At 35.6% G+C, this 15,415-nt stretch overlaps 1 protein-coding gene across 11 annotated transcripts in view; it reads left to right on the forward strand.

The window, feature by feature from the left end:
* LOC147836474 (uncharacterized) overlaps positions 1–15,415 on the forward strand; it is a 205,160-nt gene that overhangs the window by 12,970 nt on the left and 176,775 nt on the right. The window contains exon 3 of one of the 11 annotated variants that reach the window (XR_015494160.1): positions 10,529–10,978. The exons of 9 other annotated variants lie outside the window; for them this stretch is intronic. The gene's annotated coding sequence lies outside the window, so the exon portion shown is untranslated. Of the gene's footprint in view, positions 1–10,528; positions 10,979–15,415 lie in introns of those variants that run through there. One more of the 11 variants, XR_015494166.1, reaches the window with a different exon arrangement.

The raw sequence follows: 15,415 nt of genomic DNA on the forward strand, positions 1-15,415 counted from the left end.
GATAATAGTTAAGTTTAGATATTGGGTAAGGTTAGAAATGTAGAATAATACATGTAGAATATGTACTTTTTGCGTACTAATAAACAGACAAGAGCCCGTATTATGTTTTTGAAAATTACTTTCAATGGTGTGTGCAACACCCCTCTATGTGAATGGAAACATCCAGCTGAGGTTTAAATCTGAAAATGCAGTGTTTAAAATTATTGATACTTCAAGGAAATAGTCGACTCAGTCGAATGAATGATTCATACTTAGTTCAGATCTTTTGTCTGTTCACATCGACATCGATATGACACATTGCCAAATATAAAGTGCTGGTTCCGGTAAAATGTGAACGTCCCTTTCCCTTCAAACACTAGCAGAGTGCAAGGGATCATGCAATTGATCACGACAAAGATTGCTCTCACTGAGAGATGGGCAGATATGCTGCTGTTGGGAATATGGTTAAGAAAAGAGTAAATGCTGGTGTTTAACTGCATTGCTTCAATGTACTCCTGTATTGGGCTCGCACATATACTCTGGCTACTTCACAACCATTCTGGATGTTTTCCTCTGTCCTTCGCTGAACCCAGTCAACAAATCACCACAGACTGGGTCATCAGACCAGCGTAGAGCAAATTGTCGTCTCGCAAGGAAGGGGTGTGGAAACAAATAAATCGCTGAACAAATCATAAGAGAGTTGTTGGGATGATTGGGTAAAAAGAAATGCATATTATAAGACAATGACTGTTTTTTTTTTTACCTTGCATGCATATTAGCTTGTTGTTTGAGACCCATAAAACCAAAATATGACCTTTTAGAATGCAAAATAGGAGTTCTTTAATAAGGCAGATAATAAGCCACTAGTAATAGTGGGAATTGGTCTTTTTCATGTTTGAGGACAAAAGACCCTTTTCTACAGTTTTACAAAATGAGTTGGCATTCAGAAAACATTTGAAAACGTGTGAACAGGTTTTTAAAATTAATAAATTATTTAGTTTTGAATTTTGCATTAATACTACCATTCTGCTTTTATACTCATGTTGTAGTTTTTTCACAAACCTTTTCTGCTTCATATTTTAGTAAGACATTTACTTCTCAGGATACTGTGATTGAAAGAAAGTCTAAGATAACAAAGCATTTAAAATGATTATTTTTAACTTTATAATGAATGTCTTTAATGGATATAATTTTTAAAAAGTGTTTTTGATAGTACTTTGAATGGTGATTTTACAGTTTTCAACAAACAAAGCAGCACATCTAATTTCAAAATTGATAGGAATCAGGAATATTTTTAGACCCAGCATTATCAATTTAATTAGTATTGGGAGAAAGCATCAATAAATTATTTAATTATTCAATAATTATATTACATGTTGGTGAAACATTTGTGGAAAATTTAATAGAACAATAGAACCTTCACACCCCCTGTTTTTTTTATACATATTATAATTACCTGTTTTTAATGACTTAGTCATTCTAAATCTGAATATTTTTGAGAAAACCGTTTTAAAGCAAATAATAAAATGTGTGAAGCAAAAGTGATTGATTGAAAAATAATTAAAAGAGGGATTCTTACCCTATTCAATGAGTAGGAGAATAGGTTTGCTGTTTCTTTTTGTCATTGATGTCAAATTCCTTATGTCCATGCCAAATATTTTGCTGCAAATTCATCTGCTGTTTTGTTAAAGCTGGCCAACATTAGCTAGATGCCAACACAGACAGGTTGCATAACATCCTTAAACCACAAACAAAAAATAAACAGACAGAAATGTGGTTCATGCCATGAGTTATTGGATTTGAGTGTGTGAAATGAAACATTCAGGGGCCAAAAACTGAAACTACATTCAAAAGTTTGGAAGCATTGATGTTTTATCTTTATGCATGCATGCATGTATGTAATATATTTTATACCGATGCTGCATTTATTTGTATCACAAAAACAGTGATATAGTAAAATATTATTTGTTTAAATGATTTTATATTTTAATGTATTTAATTCATGTGATTTTAAAAATAATTTTCACCATTACATTTTTGTGTCACATAATCCTAAAGAAATCATTATATTTGTTAAAAATCACTCACCAGCCACTTTATTAGGTACACCTTACTAGTAAAGGGTTGGACCCCCTTTTGCCTTCAAAACTGTCTTAATCATACATGGCCTAGCTTCAACAAGGTACCCAAAATATTCCTCAGAGGTTTTGCTTCATATTGAAATAATAGCGTCACGCAGTTGCTGCAGATTTTTTACTCTGTTCTCCGTAAATCCTACAGATGGTTGTGTGTGAAAATCCCAGTAGATCAGCAGTTTCTGAAATGCTCAGACCAGCCTGTCTGGCACCAACAACAATGCCACGTTCAAAGTCACCTTTCTTCCCAATTCTGATGCTGAGTTTGAACTGCAGCAAATTCTTCTGACCATGTTTGAGTTGCTGACATTTGTTTGGCCGATTAGAAATTTGCTTTAACAAGCAGTTATACCTAATAAAGTGGCCAGTGAGTGTTTATTTTTAATCTGCTTATTTTGGTGAATAATTTTGTGTTTCGGGATTTTGTTTAATGTATACAGACATTTCAAAATTACAATTCAATATATTGTAATTTAATTAGAATAGCTTTGCTGATGTGATTTATTTAATCAATGTCATGCGTCACTAAATAAAAGTATGTTTAAAATGATAACTGTGTAAAATTTCCAAAAAATTATGAAGCAGTGCAACAATATGATTAAATTTGAAGTTTTACTTCAAAATTAAATCATCATGATTTATGAAGAACATATGACATTGAAGACTAAATTAATATTTCTGAAAATGAAATCTGAATGATGACCAAATCTTTATTTTACGAAGTTTATCGCCACACTTTTACCCCAGAAAACTCGCAATAAAAGATATGACACAATGAGTAAACATGCATTAAACATCTATTCAATATTTTACATAGTTTACATGTATATGTTGCCTCATTACAAACGTACATGGCATATTTCATTGTATACACATAAACTGACAAAAGAGAGTTAAACAGATGTCATGTCTCATCCTGTTTTGAGCGTTCTGATCATACCTGCCAACATTTGTCTCTAAAATTCTGTTGGACCGGGGTGGGGAGTGTGGCAGCAGTATGTGTTGTCTGAAAAACACAGTTGAGGACAGGATTAGTAACTGTACTGTGGTGTTAGTAACTGTACTGTACGGGCGGCCACTGGGATCGGATACTATACCAAAGTTGGGGATTCGTGGGTGTTACAGACTCTCCCAAAAGCTTAGGACAGCTTATATAAGCTTATAGGACAGCTTATATAAGCTTATATATCAATATATATATATATATGATAATATATCATATATATATTAGTGTATATGATGTGCTACAGGATAAATATTGATGATAATTGGATATTAATGATTTATAGGTGTTTTTTGAGAATAGATCGATCAGAGTCTCATTTCCTATTCCCTATAAAAGTCAGTTGCGTTGCACCATAGCGCATTTGCTGTTTACACAGCGGACTTTGTAAGCGGAAAAACTGAACGCTTCACTAGCGAGAAAACAGTTGAATAGATCATCTGTAGAGCAAGAATGAGAGATGAGCCTCCTCATTCTTTACTTTCACTTACACTCTCTTCCATGGATAAGGAAACGTGTTGTACTCACAGACATCCATTAGCCTACATAATTAATTTCATTTGTTAAGTGCAAAAATTTGATTCAAAACTAATTATAAATTCAGTTCTAATTTCCAGTAAACTAATAAATAAACAATAATAACGTGTGGTCAAAAAAATGAGATATACAAATGCATATGCTGTTCCCCATATGGTCTAAAACCTGCAGGTGGGCAAATCTAAGCTTGTTTTTAATAAAGCAAATATAAATATGCATATGATAAATAATACTGTTAACAACAATGAAATTATACAAAAGCAAATTGTCATGGATAAACTGAAAAAGGTCCCAGAGATAAAGGTATAGGTTTTTATATTTTTGTTGACAATAATAATTTCTGTAATATTTTATTTATTTAATTCGTTCCTTTGTAAAGATATTTGCTTATTGCTGTACATCTTGTGTGTATTAAGCAATGTTTAAGCGAGGTGCACAACTGACACACTCTGCACTTACTTTAGACCTCTTCTTAGCTGGTCTATTGAGCGGTCTATTTTAGATCCTCAAAATAGCAACACGTCAGCAATGTGCCTTAACACATCCTTTTTTAGACCAGAACGCCTATGGGCACACATGAGCGCAAATGCTTTTGCTATTTAAACAGCGTGATGCAACATGTCAAAACGACACTTGTGCCAAGCTGAAACTAGCAAGCAACATTTGCGTCACGCCTTGCGCCAGGTGTATGATAGGGCCCTGAGTGTTTTGAATAATACAAGCTGCAGTAATCAACCCATTGTAATATTTTTTTAGGGAATATTAAATTACTGAGAGCTGCAGTTTATTTTGTATTTTTCAATAGGTATATTTTATGTTTTAAAAGTAACTTCAAACTCAAGTAATTAGTATCTGATTAATTACATGAATTATTTAGTAATGTAATCAGATTTCAATTTTCCAGTAGTCAGCAATTTGTAATCTATAATACTTACATAATACTGATACCAAAATGTAAACTTTATTTTAATTTTATGCAAGCCATTTATATAATAAGAAAGATAAAACAATGGTGTTTGAGGATCATGGTATATGTTACTTCCATGTACTAAGCTATATCAATGTGAACCATTCGATGGCACCTTTAGCTCATTTCCAGCATCAAAAAGACTTGTCTCTTTTTGTATAATCCTTGTGATTTGTCATGCATTTTTCATCCGTATGACATGTGATTCCTTGTTCTCATCATCAGCAACAGTAAAACAGTAAGTAAAGAGTGAAGTCTCGCCATAAGGTGTTTTCGTTTTAATTGGAAATCAACAACATTTTGTGTGATGGAAGGAGGGGGCAAAAGATGGGGTCTGGCGTTCAGAAAGCATACAGGGGTGCGAGAAAAAAGGAGGTTTTGTTAATTCCAACGCTGTCTGCTTACATTTTTATCCTCATTACTCTGTGTGAGAATACGTGAGCCGCACGGCCTGTTGTGTTCGCGCGCTGACAGAGACTGTTTCGGGTGAGATCGCGCTGCTTTGTGTGGCACTGCAGAAATTGCAGATGCTGGTGGGCGAGAGAAGGAGAGGAAAAGCTCCACGCAGCCGGAATGCTAACGACAGCTCTCCTCACCCTCCACCCGATGTTTCAAAACAAAAAAAAAACAAAAAGAGAGAGGAGTATGCGGCACTTTGGAGCATCGGCAAAGGAACCGAAATGAATGGTTTGCCCCAGAGCTCTTAAGCTTGTGACCTTCAGTGTTCTGTCATGTACTTTTCACATGAGATGGGCTTTTGAATCCTAATATTTGAGAATAAAGTAGTATTGCACGCTCTGAATAGAAATTAGGACCGGGGAAAATTCTGGAGCGGCTGATTTACTTTATTTTATTATTTTTATTTTTTTAAAGAGGTTGTCTGACCTTGTTGTACTGGTGAAAAGGCATTTATGCTGCGTTACTTTTTATAGCAGGATATTGAAAGTATTGAAAGTAAATTTAACCAAACATGTAAACAGGGTTTCTTCACACACATCATTTTTAACTTTAATTATATTTTAGGTAAGACTTTACAACCAGGTTATGTTAGCTAATGTTATATTTTATTCATTCATATGATGTCATTATACAGTTGATGTCAGAATTATTAGCACCTTTGATTTTATTTTTTTTAATAAATCTTTTTAAAATAAAAATATTCAACATCCCAAATGATGTTGAACAGAGCAAGGAAAATTTCCCAGTGTGTCTGATAATATTTTTTCTTCTGGAGAAAGTTTTATTTGCTTTATTTCAGCTAGAATTAAAAGCAGTTTTTATTTTTTAAACACCATTTTAAAGACAAAATGATTAGCCCCTTTAAGCTAAGTATTTTTTTCGATAGTCTATAGAACAAACCATAGTTATACAATAAACTTGCCTAATTACCCTTACCTGCGTAGCTACCCTAATTAACCTAATTAAGCCTTTAAATGTGACTTTAAGATGTATAGAATTGTCTTGAAAAATATCTAGTCAAATATTATTTACTGTCATCATAGCAAAGATAAAATAAATCTGGCATAAGAAATGAGTTATTAAAACTATTTTTAGAAATGTGTTGAGAGTATTCTCTCCATTAAACATAAATTAGGGAAAAACAAACAGGGGGGCTAATAATTCTGACATCAACTGTATATATTCGTTTATTTTTCTTTAATAATATAAATATTTAAATAATAATTTTTGTTACATTTTATTCCTATAATTGTTTTCATTTGTAAAGGTAGTTGTATTGCTGTACATCCTGTGTATTAAGCAATTTGTAAGCATTTGAACCGGCATAGGCGATCTGCACTGGACTTTAGATCTGCTTTTAGATGGTCAATGGTATGGTCTATTTCATCTTTTTGGTTTAAGATTGCAAAAGGATGATTTGACAAAAAAAGTACAGTTTTTCACGAGGATACTGATAACTTTTTAGTCATTCTGCAAAACGACACTTTGCTGTAGTTAAAAAAAAAAAAAACATTCTTACAGCCATAAGGTTCAAAGAAAAAAAAACATAAGTATGATTAGAGTCACTTCAACAACTTTCTAAAATCTTGCGTTAGCTTGATATGAGACACAGCCCAGCAAGTGTTTTAACTATTTGACAGTTTTTGACATTAAGTCTCTCTGGTTCTCATAAATTATGTAACAGTCCTATTTCTTTATAAAAGTTTTTGAATATTTTGATTAACTGAAGAAAAAAAAAATCTGTAAGATTTTAAAACTGACCAAAGCTGACCAACATAGGAGTAATTGTAAATCACCAAAATCACATTATAAAAAAATTACAACATATCAGTGTGCTCATAATCCTAAATGAAACAGTCAAAAAAAAAAACAAGCAAACAAACAATAAAAGTAAAAAAAATGAAAACATTAAATGATTTTTTTTAATAATATTATACATTCAAATATATATATATATATATATATATATATATATATATATATATATATATATATATATATATATATAGCAATTTAATTTAATTTTCTCCATTATATTTATTATAGTAATTAGTTTCTAGATCAGATTATAGATTAAAATATGAAGATATATATAATACATACATGTATATAATACATATGTACATAAATCATGTAGATATATATTAATATATAGGGGCGTCACGGTGGTTCAGTGGTACACAATCGCCTCACAGCAAAAAGGTCGCTGGTTCAAGTCCTGGCCGGGTCAGTTATCATTTCTGTTTGGAGTTTGAATGTTCTCCCAGTGTTCGCATACGTTTCCCCAACAGTCCAAATACATGCGGTATAGGTGAATTGAATAAACTAAATTGGCCATAGTGTATGTGTGTGAATGTAAGAGTGAATATAGATTAAATATCTGGAATTTATTTGAGACCTATTTATATATGCATTACTTATACATTTTTAGTATGATTTTTGTGTTTTTTCTTCTGTTTTTGGTAAAAAATTATTTGATAATGAATTGTCAGCATAATTACACTAATCCTCAATATATGATTGTATTTTCATACTTAGTGATTTATTTTTCATTACTAAATTATGGCATTATTTCCAGATCATTTATTTAACCATAGTTCGTGGTTTTTAAGATAATTCAGAATGCGTAAGTAAATGATTAATAAACTATTCAAATAAACATATTTATATCTTATTATTCAGGCATATAAAAATATATATATTTGCAATCCTAACTAAATTATTATTATATTGTTGTATTCAATTTTGTTTTACAGTAACTTTACAACAACTTTACAGTGATTATATTTTTTAGAGATTGCAAAGATTGTTGTTCATTTATAACTGAGCCTTTAATTGTAATTTATAAGGGATTTATAAAGCATAACTAGTCCTCACTTTAGATTAGGTCACAAAACTGGATGTTGAAAGTTGAGTTAATAAAGCATTTATAAACATACAAAGTAAGCATTACTATATGCCTGAATAATAAAATGTATAAACGTTGATTTCAATCATTTTATAATCATTTTGGGTTTTTATGTTGTTTATTGGTCTTTATTGTTGTGTATTGATGTAGTTTTGTTTTGTGTTCGATGGACCCTAGGAAGAATAGCCACTACGTTGGATCCTGATAAATTAAAAAAATATATAATAATAATAATAAATTAATTAATTAATTAATTAATTAATTAATTAATTTATGATCTTAAAAACCCCCAACTACTCTCAAATACAAATGGCTTGTAAATAATGAAATAATTAATTTAGTAATAAAAATTTATCAGTAACAAAGTATTAAAGTAGAGTTATTAAGCACAATATAAATGTGTTTATAAGTTAGGAAAGCAAAACATTTGTATCTGCAGTTATAAACTGCTTACTAATGTCTGTTAATGTAGAGATAATGCTTAACAAGTACTAAATTCACTTAATGCTAATGCTTTAATAAATGCTTCTAAGTGTTTGATTATAATGTGAAAATCATTGAATTATTGAAATTAAATTAAATATTACATTGAAGTGAAACAATTTTCAGGTAAAATAACCCTAATTTATTTGTGTGACGAGTTTCCACTCTCACTTTTTAAAATATAAAACCTTTCCAAACAAAAATTATTTATATTTATTTTTCCTTTTCTTTTCCTTTTTTTCTTCCTTTGTTTAATAATTTATTAGTTTATCTTCATAGCAACTGAAAAAATATCATGAATACAAGTGAACGACTTTTACAGTGCTTTTTGTCATTCTGATCTACAGACTTCCATTACATGTAAAAGTATGACCGCATGACAAAGTCAATGATTGTGTAAGCTCATGTCTGCTCACCTTGACCTGCCCACACAAGATCTCTGCCAAGGACCATCCCCATCTACAGGTCTTGGATCTGTCAGCGCTCACAATAAAGTCACAGAAAGCATCTACCTCCTGAAAAAAAAAAAAAAAGCTGTCGATACATCAGCACACATGCCCAAACGCACCTGCCCAAGGGGATGGTCACAGTGGCGGACCCAGCTGTCACCTCGCCACCATTAATCCACTGCTCTGCCCGACAAAATCCATCTCCCTCTAGCAGGGGTTTGACAGAGGGTAAAAGCGCCGCTGAGATAGCCGGGTTCGGATCAATCGCTTCGATCCCAGCTCCTATGCCAAGACCCATTCATCAGCCTCTGGTTGTTATTGTTTGTTTCTGGCTTTCCTCAACAAGCCGTCTCTTGAGTTTTCCAAGCTGCAGGTTCAGGGTTTGGGAGCCGGAATGTGAAAAAACTGTGGCATGAAGTGTAGATCTTGAGCCCTTGAGCCTTCACTCGTATCGGCTGTCTTTTGAGGGATGGAGGGGAGAAAAAAGGGAATTTCTGAATTTGTGTCTGGCACTCACCAAGTTTGGGTATGCCCATGACCATGAGCGATGAAAATGTCAACAGATTTTTTGAGCTGTGATATTATGCAAGCAGTTTTTTTTTCCTTTACAACTTTTCAAAAGGGGACACAGTGGCGCAGTAGGTAGTGCTGTCGCCTCACAGCAAGAAGGTCGCTGGTTCGAGCCTCAGCTGGGTCAGGTGGCATTTCTATGTGGAGTTTGCATGTTCTCCCTGCGTTCGCGTGGGTTTCCTCGGGGGTCAGAGGAGAATGGCCATCAATCTCTGAATGCACATGTTGAATCTTGAGGCGGATGGGCTGCAGCTGCAGAAGATCACACAAGGTGCCCCTCCTATCAGCAAAGAATAGGAAACTGAGGCTATAAATTAGCACAGGCTCACCAAAATTGGGCAACAGAATATTGAAAAAAAACTTTGCCTGCTGCAACATTCGAATGGTAGCATCACAATTTGGCATCAATAACATAAGAGCATAGATCCATTGTGCCATGCAACGGTTCAGGCTGATGGTGGTGGATTAATGGTGCGGCATATAGTACCAACTGAGCACCATGTCAATGCCATAGCCTATCTGAGGATTGTGGTGACCATGTCCATCCCTTCATGACCACAGTGTACCCATCTTCTAAAGGCTAGGATAGCGCATCATGTCATAAAGGGTCAATCATCTCAGACTGGTTTCTTGAACATGATAATGAGTTCACTGAAGTCAAATGGCCTTCACAGTCACCAGAACTCAATCCAATAGAGCACCTATGGGAAGTGGTGAAATGGGAGATTCGCATCATGAACGTACAGCCGACAAATCTGCATCAATTGCGTTATGCTATCATGTCAACAAACTAATAAACAAATAATGAACGAAAAAATAATTAAAGTTCAATGCTGGTTAATATATATATATATATATATATATATATATATATATATATATATATAGAAACCCTGATACTTAAAAAAAAAAAATAGTTATACGTAAAAAGCTTTTGATGAAAAAAATGATGAAACCCTCTCAACATTACCCTCGGAAATCTGTTAGTCTGATCTCAGCACTGAACCTTCACATGATCTACTGTATTCCCTTTATCAGATGGAGTGTTTGGCTGTGTTTGTGTGGGCTTCAACAGGATCATTCTCCGCTTTTTTCCTCTTCCCGATCTGAGCTCCTCGTGTTCTGCAGTCTTGGCAGTTGGAAGCAGAGCTGATGAGAGCTGAAGTCTTGGCGGATGTCATTGGCAGCCGATTGTATGCTGGGATCATCTGACGTGCCAATTCAGTGCTGAACAATGAACTAGCATGGTCTCTGTGAACAAGGTGAACATTACTTATGCTTAACGAGGAACTCAAAACCAACTGCTGCACAAAGACTGATTAGTGTGCTGTTGTAGAAGCATCTGTTCAGAATTTAGCTTTCTTAAAAAAAATAAAAAAAAAGTGTAAAGTGTTTGAGACTGACTTATCCAAGGATGTACAGTTGATGTCTTTAAAAGATAACAAAGAAGCTGTCTAGCACTGACAGTCAAGAATAGTTTGGTAAATTAAAAGAAAACAAAACTAATTCCATTTGTTAAATTATACTTTGTTAATGTATTAGGAACTAAGAGTGCATTTATGACAATGATGCACAAAAAAGATTGAATTTTCCTTTGCACATTTAGATGGTGTATCCGCTACATACATGCCAGAGTGGTTAGCAGTTCATTCCACTGTGGTGAGCCCTGATGAATTACATTACATTTACATTACATTTAGTCATTTAGCAGACGCTTTTATCCAAAGCGACTTACAAATGAGGACAAGGAAGCAATTTACACAACTAAGAGCAACAATGAATAAGTACTAAAGGCAAGTTTCAGGTCTGTAAAGTCTAAGAAGGGAAGTGTTAGTAATTTTTTTTTTTTTTTTTTTTTGTACAGTTAGTGTGATATTCAAATAGGCAATTGCAGATTAGGAAGTGAAGTGGAGACTAAATAGTTGAGTTTTTAGTCGTTTCTTGAAAATAGCGAGTGACTCTGCTGTTCTGATGCAGTTAGGGAGTTCATTCCACCAACTGGGCCGATTGAGCGTGAGCGTGAGCGTTCGCGAAAGTGATTTTTTTCCTCTTTGGGATGGAACCACGAGGCGACGTTCATTCACAGAACGCAAGTTTCTGGAGGGCACATAGATCTGCAGAAGTGAGTGCAGATAAGAAGGTGCTAGGCCAGAAGTCACTTTGTAGGCAAACATCAGAGTTTTGAATTTGATGCGAGCAGCAACTGGCAGCCAGTGCAAACGGACTAGCATCGGAGTGACATGTGCTCGTTTAGGTTCATTGAAGACAACTCGTGCTGCTGCATTCTGGAGCAGTTGAAGAGGCTTGATAGAGTTAGCTGGAAGCCCAGCTAGTAGAGAGTTGCAGTAATCCAGTTTGGAGAGAACAAGAGCTTGAACAAGGAGTTGAGCTGCATGTTCAGATAAGAAGGGTCGGATCTTTCTGATGTTATAGAGTGCGAATCTGCAAGATCGAGCAGTTCTAGAAATGTGGTCAGAGAAGTTTAGTTGGTCATCAATCGTTACTCCAAGGCTTTTCACCATTTTGGATGCAGTAATGGTTGCCCCATCCATCTGGATTGAAAAGTTATGGTGTAGAGTCGGGTTGGCAGAAACTACAAGCATTTCCGTTTTTGCGAGGTTCAGCTGAAGATGATGATCTTTCATCCAGTGTGAAATATCCAACAGGCAGGCTGAGATACGAGCTGGAACCGAGGGATCATCAGGATGAAAAGAGAGGTATAGCTGGGTATCATCAGCATAGCAGTGGTAGGAGAATCCATGTCTCTGGATGACTGGTCCTAGAGATGATGTGTAGATGGAGAAGAGAAGTGGCCCAAGAACAGAGCCTTGAGGTACCCCAGTGTTTAGATGCTGTAGGTTGGACACCTCTCCCCTCCAAGACACCCTGAATGACCTGTCAGAGAGGTAAGATCTGAACCATTGTATAACAGTGCCCGCAACGCCCAGTGACTCAAGCGTAGATAGCAGGATCTGGTGGTTGACAGTGTCAAAAGCAGCTGACACGTCCAGCAAAATGAGGACTGATGATTTAGAGTCTGCTTTAGCCAGTCTGAGATCCTCCACGACCGAGAGCAGGGCAGTCTCAGTTGAGTGGCCTTTCTTAAAGCCGGATTGCTTGTTGTCCATGAGATTGTTTTGAGTAAGAAAGTCCAGGACTTGATTGAACACTACTTTCTCCAGAATCTTGGCCATGAATGGAAGCAGGGATACTGGTCTGTAGTTTTCAAGTAGCGTATGGTCCAGGTTGGGTTTCTTTAGCAGTGGGGTTACCCTAGCCTGCTTAAATGTAGTGGGGAATAAACCAGAGTCAAGAGATGTGTTAATTATGTGAGTCAGTGTTGGTATGACTGCAGGAGAGATGGCTTGCAAGAGATGAGAGGGAATGGGATCGAGTGGACAGGTGGTTGCATGGCTAGATAGCACAAGTTTGGACACCTCAGACTCAGAGAGCTGAGAAAAAGAGGTGAGTGTGTGTGGTGTTGGTGTTGTATCTTGCGTGTTTGTTGTAGGTGCAGCAAATTGAGCACTGATTTTTGCAGTTTTGGTGCAGAAGAATGTAGCAAAGTCATCAGTAGTAAGTGTGGAGGATGCGGGTGGAGGAGGAGGATAGAGGAGGGAGGAAAATGTTTTAAAAAGTAGGCGAGGATTAGTGGCATTGTTGATTTTCAGACGGTAATACGTCTGCTTTGCAGAAGTAACCTCAGCTGAGAAAGAGGACAGAAGAGTTTGGTATGTTAAGAGATGTGCAGGATTTTTAGTTTTCCGCCAAATTCTCTCCGCAGCCCGAAGTTTTGAGCGATGCTCACGGAGAGCATCCGAGAGCCAGGGTGCAGGAGGACTGGCACGGGCTGGCCTGGATGCAAGAGGACATAATCGGTCTAGACATGATGCTAGTGTGGAGCAGAGTGTATTAGTGGCACTGTTCGAATCAAGTGCAGTGAGTTTGCGAGATGGAGGAAGAGAGTCTGAAACAATGGTGGATAGTCTATTGGGTGAGAGAGATCGTAGGTTTCTGCGAAAGGTAACCAGTGTAGGAGTGTGTGGCGGCTCAGGAGTAATGTAGATGTTGAGAGACAGAAGGAAGGAATTAGAAACTAAGTTGATGGAAATCAATCAATCAATGAATGAATGAATGAATGAACGTAATGGATCCACAAAAAATGCATGCCAGGACAGTAGATCATGTAATTTTATGAAAAACAATATGGATCTTGGCTCATATGGTCCTGTACTGTAGCAAAGAGCATAGACTTACCAAGAGGCGACACTCTAGTGCAATGTGGGAAACAGCCACCAGATGGCCCGGTCAACATTTTGGAATGAAAATTCCAATAGAACAACAGCATGTTAGTCTGTAAAATAAGCTATTAAAGGTGCTGATGATTGTCATAGTAAGTGTTGTATTGTCTTTTAGGTAGTATCTTAGCTTTAATCCACTTTTTAAATAAATAGATAAAAAACAAAGCAGCTCTTTGCTTTTGCGGGTGATTAGACAACTGAACGCTTTCACTCCAAAATGGTAGAATCCGGGGCTGTTGCTGGGCGCTGCTGATGCAATGGAACGTTCGATTAATTTTCGCCTCTTGGTCATTCTAAGCTCTTTGACTGTAATGCACGGTTGCTTTTTTTTGGTCAATTACTTTTATTTGCTTTCAAAAACGTGTAGTTTGAGGGTGCTTTCATACCTATGGATCGATTATTTTGTCCCGAAACAGGGTTTAAAATTGTTAAAATGTTTATTTTTGCTCTTGGTGCGGTTCGCTTTTACTCGGCTAAGTTTCTAAAAGGACTAAAACAGCTAAAACTTGTCATGTGCAAATCAAACTCGCGTTACATTGATCAGTTTCATGATTTATTTTGCAATATATATATATATATATATATATATATATATATATATCTCCACTTTTTCTGTGTTAAGAACAGAAAAAGTTTGTGCCATGTCGCAAAGTATATGTGTGTGTGTGTGTGTGTGTGTGTGTGTGTGTGTGTGTGTGTGTGTGTGTGTGTGTGTGTGTGTGTATGTATGTATGTATGTATGTATAAATATACTTTGCGCCATGGCACAAACTTTTTCTGTTCTTAACACAGAAAAAGTGGATTCAGACATGGCCTTAATGCTTTTGCACCATGTGCTTTAGACTTTGCACCTTGATAGTTAAAATAGAGCCCAAAGTGTCATATGCACATATTTGTATGCGTTTATACAACATGCCATCATTTCAAATATACTTGTAAAAGGTGTTTTAACTGTTTAAATTATTACACACCTTCTTTTCCACACATACTACTTGAACACCCCACAATCATTTAGGGAGAAATACTTAAATAGAAACTTTTTAAAAAATGAAATAATTCTTACCAAGCCATTTACAATAAGCACTGAAACGTAGACACGTGCTAGCTGAGTCTGTGCATGATTCTACACCATAACTTTCATAAACCTCATTCAAGCAGCAGAAAAGAGAATCTGGCAGATAAGAAAAGAAAATAGAGAATATATGTATGTAGATAAGAGTGATGATTAGGTGTTTGATGTGAATGTGTCTGCTGGTGATAAGTGAAGAATGACTGCTGGTCACATAGCGAGGCGCGAGGATGCACATGCTGGAGAAGTTTCCCTTTCTCTCATTCATTTATATGCTAAGTGTGTTCCCCAGGGCTTCCGTCTCCTCTTTTTAATTTTACTTATCTTTTTTTAATCAATTTTTCTTTCATCTCAAAGTTATTTGAATGCTGCTACATCTTATTCCTTTCTCAGCAAGAGTGCATGGGATATCAATTATTCACCGGACGCAGAGAGCAGCAGAATCTGCTTTTGCACTAGTTGTGTGTCGTTTTTCACTGTACTGGTTCATCACTCTATTCCAAAACCTGGTGATAATCCTAGAGAGCTTTAAAATGAATAATTCAACCAAACATT

The sequence above is a fragment of the Danio rerio genome, chromosome 6 (assembly GCF_052040795.2).
Source record: "Danio rerio strain M-AB ecotype USA chromosome 6, GRCz13ab, whole genome shotgun sequence".
Taxonomy (NCBI): domain Eukaryota; kingdom Metazoa; phylum Chordata; class Actinopteri; order Cypriniformes; family Danionidae; genus Danio; species Danio rerio.